This window comes from Cherax quadricarinatus, chromosome 86 (assembly GCF_038502225.1).
Source record: "Cherax quadricarinatus isolate ZL_2023a chromosome 86, ASM3850222v1, whole genome shotgun sequence".
NCBI lineage: Eukaryota > Metazoa > Arthropoda > Malacostraca > Decapoda > Parastacidae > Cherax > Cherax quadricarinatus.
This window is the reverse complement of record NC_091377.1, coordinates 5358563-5368458: the sequence shown is the minus strand read 5'-3', so window position 1 is coordinate 5368458 and position 9896 is coordinate 5358563.

Here is a 9896-nt window from a genome sequence, read left to right as displayed (position 1 = left end):
TCATTCCGTTGAGGTTCTTGCAGTGGTGTAGTTTGCTGTGGAATCTGGATCGCCTGGGGATATCCAATTCCCTCTCTGGTCTTCCAGGGGGTGGCTTTGGGTGTCTTTTGGGTGACGGGTGTATCTCTGGAGGCCGCCTTTCGGATTCCAGGGGTGGTGGCCAAAGGAGGTATGCTTTGTGGCAGATATCCGGCCGCCCTCTCTTTGGTCCACTGAGGTAGCTCGGCAGATGTGAGGTTGCTATCCTGGATTGCTGGTTTACTGGCATGAAGGGTAGGGTATGGCACGGGTTCCATGCCGCATCTGCACTACTTGCGGTGTTGAGGTCTTCTTGGGCGCGGAGAGTGATTTCCCGCCCTTTCATTCCTCCTAGGAACTATTCCCCGTTCCCTTTTTTTTCTTTTTTTTTTTTTTTTTTTTTTCTTAAAAAGAAAGAAGTAACCTAGCATGCGGTCGATCGTGTTTCCAATTGGGCCACCATGCACGGGTTTAAATTTTCCCGTACCAAAACTCACCAAATTACTTTCACTAGACGCTCTGTCAGCTCCGATCATCCTTTGTACCTCTATGGCTCCTGTATCCCTGAATGTGATAGTCAGGTTTCTAGGCCTTCTCTTTGACCATAGGTTATCCTGGAAACCTCACGTTACCTCTCTGAAGGCAACTTGTCACAACCGGCTGAACCTTCTTAAAACCCTTGCTCATCTTTCATGGGGAGCTGATCGTCGAACTCTCCTTCGCCTACATTCAGCCCTCATTTTATCGAAACTTGATTATGGTGACCAGATCTGTTCAGTGGCCTCTCCTGCTACTCTCTCTAGCCTCAACCCCATTCATCACCAAGGATTATGTTTATCTTGGTGCTTTTTGCTCTTTCCCTGTTGAGAGCCTCTATGCAGAAGCGAATGTTCCATCCTTGTCTGTACGCTCTCACAATCTCCGCAATCCTTCAATTTATAGAATGGTCACCGATATTAGTAGACATTATTTGTTCACCGCCCCTGTTTGCTCCGTCCCTTCTCTCTTCGCCTACATTCGCTCTTGTCTTCCCTTCAGTTATCACCTTTATATGTTCATGTAGCATCTCACTTTTCCCTACCCCCCTGGGAAGGTCCAGCTGTTCGGGTCTGTTCTTTCTCACTCCCTTGCTCGAAACTGCCCAACTGCCTACGGTGGCTTCCCGCTCTCTTTTTCTTGACCACTTCCACTCTCATTCTCATGCCATCGCAGTGCACACAGATGGCTCTAAGTCTTCTGACGGCGTCGGATTCGCAGCAGTGTTTCCGGACAGCGTCATGCGAGGGCATTTACTATCTTCGGCTAGCATTTTTACTGCTGAATTGTATGCCATTCTTGCAGCACTTATTCGTATTGCATCTATGCCTGTGTCATCATTTGTGGTTGTCTCAGACTCCCTTAGTGCTCTACAGCCTATACGGAAATTTGATACACCTCACCCCCTAGTTCTCCGTATCCAACTTTGGCTATGCCGTATCTCTACCAAGCATAAAGATATTGTTTTTTTGTTGGGTCCCTGGTCATGTTGATGTACAGGGCAATGAACAGGCAGACACTGCTGTGCGATCAGCAGTACATGACCTACCAATTTCATATAGAGGTGTTCAGTTTCCAGACTATTTTACTGTAATAGCTACCCACCTTCACACCCATTGGCAACAACGTTGGTTAACTCTGCTCGGTAACAAACTTCATTCTATTAAACCGAGCATAGGTTACTGGCCATCTTCTTGTCATCAGCGTCGAGGTTGGGAGACTACTTTCTCCCGCCTTCGCGTTGGCCACACTTACTCATGGGTATCTCATGGAGAGGCACCCTGTTCCTCTCTGTGAGCAGTGTCAAGTTCCAGTATCAATTAGCCACATTCTGTTAGACTGCCCTCTCTATCAACGAGCACGCAGAATTTACCTCCAACGTCGTCTCCGCTCTACTACTCTCTCTTTACCTTCCCTTCTTGCTGATGGACCCTCCTTTAATCCTGACTCTCTCATTGACTTCTTGACAATGACTGATTTACTCCACAAACTCTGATAATGATACCTTTTGCACTCCCCTCAGCCCTTTCTACCTCAATCTCTTGCTGCCCTCTACCCTTTCACCATGCACTGCCCCGCTGTTCTTCGTAACCTATTATTTGTCCATCTCCCTTTTGCCACCTGATACCCTCGCTTCCTTCCTGCCCTGCAGCACTGTATAGCCCTTGTGGTTTAGTGCTTCTTTTTTATTATAATAATGCTATTGGCATTTTAGTAGCCTCTTATGGCACGCATGACTTTCAGAGGAAAAATTCTTTTCTTATGCTTAGATGATGGCACAACAGTGTGGTACAGTTGTCTTAGGCATGGAACAATGATGTATAAAGCCAGGATTACCTATACATTTATCATTTACAAGTCATAGTAATGGTATAGACATGTACAATATAGTACAGTACAGTGGTTCCTTGGGATACAAAATTAATTCCAGAAGGCTGTTCGAGTGCCGATACTGAACAAATTTGTTCTCATAAGGAATAATGTAAATTAGACCCCCAAAAATACACTTACAAAAGCACTTGCATAAATACACTTGCATAATTGTTCGAGTTTTGAGCTGTTTGTATCCCGAAGTACCACTGTATGATGTTTGTATCCCGAAGTACCACTGTATGATGTTTGTATCCCGAAGTACCACTGTATAATGTTTGTATCCCGAAGTACCACTGTATAATGTTTGTATCCCGAAGTACCACTGTATAATGTTTGTATCCCGAAGTACCACTGTATGATGTTTGTATCCCGAAGTACCACTGTATGATGTTTGTATCCCGAAGTACCACTGTATGATGTTTGTATCCCGAAGTACCACTGTATGATGTTTGTATCCCGAAGTACCACTGTATGATGTTTGTATCCCGAAGTACCACTGTATGATGTTTGTATCCCGAAGTACCACTGTATAATGTTTGTATCCCAAAGTACCACTGTATGATGTTTGTATCCCGAAGTACCACTGTATAATGTTTGTATCCCGAAGTACCACTGTATAATGTTTGTATCCCGAGGTACCACTGTAGTACCTTATTTTGGTTAGTGTGGATCTAGTGGGCCCAGAGATTTTAACCCTTTGACTGTCGCAACCCCCAATCCTGAGGTGTCTCCTGGTGTCGCAAAATTTAAAAAAAAAAAAAAATTATTTTTTCTTATGAAATGATAGAGAATCTTTTCCCGATTGTAATGACACAAAAAAAAACGAAATTTGATGGAAAACTGACGGAATTATGCTCTCGCGAAGTTAGCGACCTCAGCGATGTTTACAAATCGGCGATTTCGCCAACTTTGAGCCCTATTTTCAGCTAATTCCATTGTCCCAGTCCTCCAAACTCATAGCTATTTCTTTAGAACTCCACTTTTTCTATCGATTGAGTACAAGAAAATGCCCATTTACCGATTTCAACTACCTAATAATGTGGTCAGAAATTTGGAATTTGGCCAATTTCACGAAAAATAAAAAATATGACAATTTCAAAATAAGGTCCAGAATGAACAATGCAGACATTCCTGGCTCTAAAATAACATTTTCTTTGTTCATCAGTCACATCTCCAGTCCCCTCTGATATTACTCTTTCTTTCTATTTTGAATTTTTATTCAAACAAAACTTACTATTATGCAGACTACTGCAATACTATAATAGTTGTATAAATAACATCAACCCATTCGTGACTGCATATTAGAATGGCTAATTGGACATTTATTGGACAATGGCATCATTTGTTTACTTTTGAACATTGGCAAAAATCAAACATTTCCCCTACTTTGAGCTCCATTTCTAGGTTCTTTTTATAGTAAAATCAATCAAAATCACCTCTATTTCTCTAATATGTTTTCCATTCTATCAAATGAGACCAAGAAAATGAGAATACAACCATAAATACTATACGAAAATAGACCACAAAGTTGGCATTTTAATTAAAAAAAACGGTCGGAGTTTTTTTTTCTCATTATGCACTGCGTGCTCCAGGATTTTTTTTATATGGTGCACACTAACCACACAGACCCATTCTCTCACATGTGGGCCTACCAGCTTTCTCCTGCTTGATTTGAAGCCGCTAGAATTTATGAGTATATATACGTCAAACACGGTACCTCGTAAGACGTACATATACGGCCACGACAGTCAAAGGGTTAATATCAATATTATATAATATTAATTATGAGGTGTGTATATAACAGTGGTGTTAATATGTCAGGGAGATTACAACACCCAAAACATTTATTATAAAACTACAATAATCATCATCACAAACTGCAGAGAGAATCCCATGACAAACTTCCATACATTCAAAGGACAAAGTAAAGCAATATGGAAAAATAGACACAAATAAAGTATAATGTGATCCTTTATTGACTATGTTTAACACACACACAGTGGCTTTATCAAGGTGGGTTTGTGACACTGACTTTATCAAGATGTGTTTGTGACACTGTGGCTTTATCAAGATGTGTTTGTGACACTGTGGCTTTATCAAGATGTGTTTGTGACACTGTGGCTTTATCAAGATGTGTTTGTGACACTGTGGCTTTATCAAGATGTGTTTGTGACACTGTGGCTTTATCAAGATGTGTTTGTGACACTGTGGCTTTATCAAGATGTGTTTGTGACACTGTGGCTTTATCAAGATGTGTTTGTTGTGGCTTTATCAAGATGTGTTTGTGACTCTGTGGCTTTATCAAGATGTGTTTGTGACACTGTGGCTTTATTAAGATGTGTTTGTGACTTGATAAAGTCCACTGTGTGGGTGAAACAGAGTTGATAAAGGATTGCATTACTCTGCATTTCTATTTCTCCATCATGTTGGTGTTTTATACTATTTATCTCAATCTTAGAGCAATATATAATTATCCCTACATGTAACATCACCTCTAAGATCACAATTTTTTTGTACCCGAGCCAATAAGCAATTGTGTGTGTCATCTTGTATTATTTGTGATGTTGAGACAAACACTAACAATACAAGATTTTTCACAAAGTTCCATGTGGTGGATGTGAAGAGATATTAGTTTTTATTTAACACATCGGCCGCTTCCCACCGAGGCCACGTCGCCTGAAAATAGAAGAAACACTTTCATCATCACTCATTCCATCACTGTCTTGCCTGAGACATGACAACACTAAAGTTCAAAAAGATATATCTGGAAGAAACTGCAAGAAACTAAAGTAAATGCATTATTGAGCATAAATATGCATCTTAAACCAATGTTTGTCCAACACAAGAATTACCACAACCATGCAATGAAATTCTTAACTCAAAATTGATAATAAAAATGGAAAATTATTATAATCAAAAGTGTTAATGAGGGTTGAAAAATACAGAAATATATAGTATGAAAGAATTGTGACAAGACAAGCACAAAGAACCAAGACTACTTACAACTGGAAAAAACTTTAATACGGATATTGAAGCATCTTGATGCTGGTGAGGGACTTTTATCTGTACTCCCTGGTCGTGTTGACGTACAGGGCAATGAACAGGCAGACACTGCTGCGCGGTCAGCAGTACATGACCTACCAGTTTCATATAGAGGTATTCTATTTATGGACTATTTTGCTGCAATAGCTACCCACCTTCACACCTGTTGGCAACAACGTTGGTCTACTATGCTCAGTAACAAACTTCAATCTATTAAACCGAGTATAAGTTACTGGCCGTCTTGTCACCAGTGTCGAGGTTGGGAGACAACTCTCTCCCGTCTTCGCATTGGCCATACTCGTCTTATTCATGGATCTCTCATGGAGAGGCGCCCTGCTCCTCTCTGTGAGAATTGTCAGGTTCCATTATCAGTCAGCCACATTCTGCTAGACTGCCCACTTTATCAACGAGCACGCAGAATTTACCTCCGTCGTCGTCTTCGCTCCACTGCTCTCTCTTTACCTTCCCTTCTTGCTGATGGACCCACCTTTCATCCGGACTCTCTCATTGACTTTTTGACAACGACTGACTGACTTCACAAACTCTGATACCTTCAGCCCTTTCTACCTCAATCTCTTGCTACCCTCTACCCCCACACTATCCCCTGCCCCTCTGTTTTCTGTAACCTACTGATCATCCGTCCCCTTTCTGCCGCCCAATACCCTCGCTTCCTTCCCTACCCTGCAGCGCTGTATAGCCCTTGTGGCTTAGCACTTCTTTTTGATTATAATAATTTGATCTGTACTTCTACCCTAGCTTCCCTTCAGGTGCTGTACAATCCCTACAGGTTTAGTGCTCACCCCCATAATTTTTTATTAACACACTGGCTGTCTCTCACCAAGGTAGGGCGGCCCAAAACAAACTTTCATAATCATTCACTCCATCACTGTCTTGCCAGAGGCGTGCTTACGCTACAGTTATAAAACTCCTTCAGAGTGCACTTCCCATCTCCAGGAATCAAGTCCAGCTTGTTGGTTTCCCTGAATCCCTTCATAATTGTTACCTTGCTTACACTCCAACAGCATGTCAAGTCCTAAAAACCATTTGCTCCTAACACGCTCATGCATGCTTGCTGGACATCCAAGCCCCTCGCACGCAAAACCTCGTTTACCCTCTCCCTCCAACCTTTCCTAATCTCTTTCCTACATACTCTAACCTGAGCCTCACTATCCTCGTAAAAGCTCTTCACTGCACAATACAAATACGTAATATAAATATTGAAACAGATACACTACCAGTAACTACCATTACCACCATTATCTACTACCATCACTACCTAACATGTTAATGTGCCTCAAGATTTACCCTAGCATGGGCCAGTAGGCCTACTGCCATATTTCTCTAATATTTATATGTTTCTCCAGCCTATAAACTGTGGGCACGAGCCTATAAACTGTGGGAACACTTGAAGTTCCTAAACCTGTACTCCCTAGAATGTAGGAGGGAGAGATACATGATTATATACACCTGGAAAATCCTAGAGGGACTAGTACCAAACTTGCACATGAAAATCACTCCCTATGAAGGCAATAGACTCGGCAGACAGTGCAACATCCCCCCAATGACAAGCAGGGGTGTCACTAGCACTATAAGAGAGAACACAGTAAGTGTCAGGGGCCCAAGACTGTTCAACTACATCCCAGCATACATCAGGGGGATTGCCAATAGACCCCTGGCTGTCTTCAAGCAGGCACTGGACAGGCACCTAAAGTCAGTACCTGACCAGCCGGGCTGTGGTTCGTACGTTGGATTGCGTGTGGCCAGCAGTAGCAGCCTGGTTGATCAGGCCCGATCCACCATGAGGCCTGGTCACAGACCGGGTCATGGGGCGTTGACCCCCAGAACACTCTCCAGGTATACCAGATACGATCCATCACAAATTCTGATACAAGATTGTCTTAATAAAGTTAGTTACTGTCTGTGTGTCTACAACTACAGATCCCCTCAAGGAAGGTTCCTTGATGCTGGTGAGGGGCTCTTGATCTAGGGAATTGGATTTGACCTCTAGTTCCATGAATTAAGCCTGAATACCTTCCACAACCCCCACAGGCGCTGTATAGTCCTACAGGTTTAGCGCTTCCCCGTGATTATAATAGTACTACAGATGGCACCTATAACATTGCACTTTGGTGCCATCTTGTATAAGGAAAATAGTGCTTGGAGTCATTAAGTCACTACACTGCATTTGGGGTGCCATCTAGTGCAGGGAGACAGCCCTGTGTGACCCAGGTGGGTTTAGCACTTAGTTTTGCTAATGGCACTAAAAGTTAATGAAAAATGGCACTAGGCTGCCATCTATTGAAGAGAGATTAAACTAAATTAGTTAATTTTTTTGCACAATAGATGGCACTAAAAATTACTAATGAAAATAGCAGTTGGATGCCATCTATTGTTGGAATTGTTTACTAAATCTAGTTCAGTTTTTGATTAATAGATGGCACTGTAAGTTATTGAAAATGGGAAGATAAACTAGAGACTAAACTAAATTTTTTTTTAGTTCACTTTTTGCTCAATAGATGGCGAAAAAAAAATTAGAAAATGGGATGATAAACTAGGGGAGACTAAACTAAATTTTTTTTAGTTCACTTTTTGCTCAATAGATGGCGAAAAAAAAATTAGAAAATGGGATGATAAACTAGGGGAGACTAAACTAAATTTTTTTTAGTTCACTTTTTGCTCAATAGATGGCGAAAAAAAAATTAGAAAATGGGATGATAAACTAGGGGAGACTAAACTAAATATTTTTAGTTCATTTTTTGCTCAACAGATGGCGCTGAAAATTAATAATGGAAATGGCACTTTGACGCCATCTATTGTAAGAATTATGAACTAAATTTTTAGTTCATTTTTTGCATAATAGATGGCACTGAAAATTACTAATGAAAATGGCACTTGGATGCCATCTAGTGAGAGAATTATGAACTAAAAATATTTTGTTTAGTCTCCCCTAATTAATCCTCCCATTTTCAAATTTTTTTTTTGCCATCTATTGAGCAAAAAGTGAACTAAAAAATATTTAGTTGTTTCCCCTAATTTATCCTCCCATTTTCATTAACTTAGTGCCATCTATTATGCAAAAAATGAACTAAAGATTGAGTTCATAATTCCAACAATAGATGGCATCCAAGTGCCCTTCTCATCTTCAGTGCCATCTAGTGTGCAAAAAATGAACTAAAAATATTTAGTCTCTCCCATTTTCATTAACTTATAATAAAAAAAAGAAGCGCTAAGCCATCATTAACTTATAGTACCATCTATTATGCAAAAAATGAACTAATTTAACCTTTAAACTGTCCAAACGTAGATCTACGTTTTTTCAACATTTCACTGTAAAAAAAGTAGATCTTTTTTTACATTTGAAAATGTGTAAAAAAAAAAAAAACTTTGATCTACTTTTTTTTATATTGGAAAATATGTAAAAAAATGTAGATCTACTTTTGGAGCACTACGCATGTGAACATGGATCTGTTTGGACAGTTTAAGGGTTAATATGTAATTCCAACATTATTATAATCAAAAAGAAGCGCTAAGCCACAAGGGCTATACAGCTATTCCAACAATAGATGGCATCAGTGTCATTTTTATAAATTTTTAGTGCCATCTATTATGCAAAAAATTAACTAATTTATTCTCCCTACAGTAGATGGCAGCCTGGTGCCATTTTCATTAACTTTTACTTTTTCTGTTACCAAGGGTGAAGCACAAAACCCACAGAGGTCATAGTGTGCCTGGGAAATGGGAGGCAATTATATTATTATAATCAAAAAGAAGCGCTAAGCCACAAGGGCTATACAGTGCTAGTTATAATCATAACTAAGAGCTAAATCCACAAGGGTCAATGAGAGGCAGGCCAATTCAATCCAAGAGAGGATTATTACAATTAAGGGGGAGCGCTAAACTCATAGAATTATACAGCGCATGTAGGGGGGAGGACTGAAGGTATTCAGGCTCAATTCAGGGAACTGGAGCACAGATCCAATTCCCTAGATCAAGAGCCCCTCACCAGCATCAAGGAACCTTCCTTGAGAGGATCTAAGAGAGGAAAAAGTCCAATTCCTTGCATCAAGTGCCCAACACTAGCATCAACTTCAGTAGACGCAGGAAAGTGGTCAAGAAAGAGACACAAGCAAATGTGAATATCTAGAAAATATTTGTGTTCTGGGACTATGATTCTAACAAACACAGGTTTGAGAACAACACATACTGGCAAGAAAGGTGATGACATGAGAGTGAGGTAAGAGACAGCATCAGGTAACCTATGAAGTCAAGTGACAACCACATAATGTAGTGGACAGGTCTAAGGTTGTGTTTGATATAAGGACACAAGTGCAACTAATGCAACATTTTATTGTAGCAACATTTCACTCTGCAGGAACTTTGTTAAGACATTACAAACAAGGACACAGAGTATATATAGGTATAGTGTG